The sequence below is a fragment of the Carcharodon carcharias genome (genome assembly GCF_017639515.1).
Source record: "Carcharodon carcharias isolate sCarCar2 chromosome 36 unlocalized genomic scaffold, sCarCar2.pri SUPER_36_unloc_1, whole genome shotgun sequence".
Taxonomy (NCBI): domain Eukaryota; kingdom Metazoa; phylum Chordata; class Chondrichthyes; order Lamniformes; family Lamnidae; genus Carcharodon; species Carcharodon carcharias.
In genome coordinates, this window is record NW_024470726.1 from 984662 (window position 1) to 986520 (window position 1859).

The window sequence follows — 1859 nt, forward strand, 5'->3', positions numbered from 1 at the left end:
ACACCCTATCTCTGTAACCTCCTCCAGCCCCTAAACCCCTCCCGATCTCTGTAACCTCCTCCAGCATCAACATCCCTCCCTATCTCTGTAACCTCCTCCAGCCCCTACAGCCCCCCCATATCTGTAACCTCCTACAGCCCCTACACCCCTCCCTATCTCTGTAACCTCCTCCAGCCCCTACACCCCTCCCTATCTCTCTAACCTACTCCAGCCCCTACTCCACTCCCTGTCACTGTAACCTCCTCCAGCCCCTACACCCCTCCCTATCTCTGTAACCTCCTGCAGCCCCTACACCCCTCCCTATCTCTGTAACCTCCTCCAGCCCCTACACCACTCCCTATCTCTGTAAGTCCTCCAGCCCCAACACCCCTCACTATCTCTGAAACCTCCTCCAGCCCCTACACCCCTCCCTATCTCTGTAATCTCCTCCAGCCCCTACACCCCTCCATATCTCTGTAACCTCCTCCAGCCCCTCCACCCCTCCCTATCTCTGTAACCTCCTCCAGTCCGTACACCCCTCCCTAACTCTGTAACCTCTACCAGCCCCTACACCCCTCCCTATCTCTGTAACCTCCTCCAGCCCATAAACCCCTCCCGATCTCTGTAACCTCCTCCAGCATCAACATCCCTCCCTATCTCTGTAACCTCCTCCAGCCCCTACACTCCTCCCTATCTCTGAAACCTCCTACAGCCCCTACACCCCTCCCTATCACTGTATCCTCCTCCAGCCCCTACACCCCTCCCTATCTCTGTAACCTCCTCCTGTCCCTACACCCCTCCCTATCTCTGTAACCTCCTCCAGTCCCTACACCCCTCCACATCTCTGTAACCTCCTCCAGCACCTACAACCCCCCCATATCTGTACTCACTTCCAGCGCCACACCCCTCCCTATCTCTGTAACCTCCTCCAGCCCCTACACCCCTCCCTATCTCTGTAACCTCCTCCAGCCGCTACAACCCTCCGTATCTCTTTAACCTCCTCCAGCCCTACAACCCTCCCTATCTCTGTAACCTCCTCCAGCCCCAACACCCCTCCCGATCTCTGTAACCTCCTCCAGCCCCTACACCCCTCCCTATCTCTGAAACCTCCTACAGCCCCTACACCCCTCCCGATCTCTGTAACCTCCTCCAGTCCCTACACCCCTCACTATATCTGAAACCTCCTCCAGCCCCTACACTCCTCCCTATCTTTGAAACTGCCTCCAGTATCAACACCCCTCCCTATCTCTGTTAACTCTTCCAGCCCCTACACCCCTCCCTATCTCTGTAACCTCCTCCAGTCCCTACACCCCTCCCTAACTCTGAAACCTCCTCCAGCCCCTACACCCCTCCCTATCTCTGTAACCTCCTCCAACCCCTACACCACTCCATATCTTTGTAACCTCCTCCAGTCCCTACACCACTCCCTATCTCTGTAACCTCCTCCAGTCCCTAAAGCCCTCCCTATCTCTGTAACCTGCTCCAGCCCCTACACCCCTCCCTATCTCTGTAACCTCCTCCAGCCCCTATACCCCTCCCTATCTCTGTAACCTCCTCCAGCCCCTACACTCCTCACTATCTCTGTAACCTCCTCCAGCCCCTACACCCCTCCATATCTCTGTAACCTCCTCCAGCCGCTACAACCCTCCCTATCTCTTTAACCTCTTGCAGCCCCTACAACCCTCCCTATCTCTGTAACCTCCTCCAGCCCCAACACCCCTCCCGATCTCTGTAACCTCCTCCAGCCCCTACACCCCTCACTATATCTGAAACCTCCTCCAGCCCCTACACCCCTCCCTATCTTTGAAACCGCCTCCAGTCCATACACTCCTCCCTATCACTGTAATATCCTCCAGCCCCTACACCCCTGCCTATCTCTG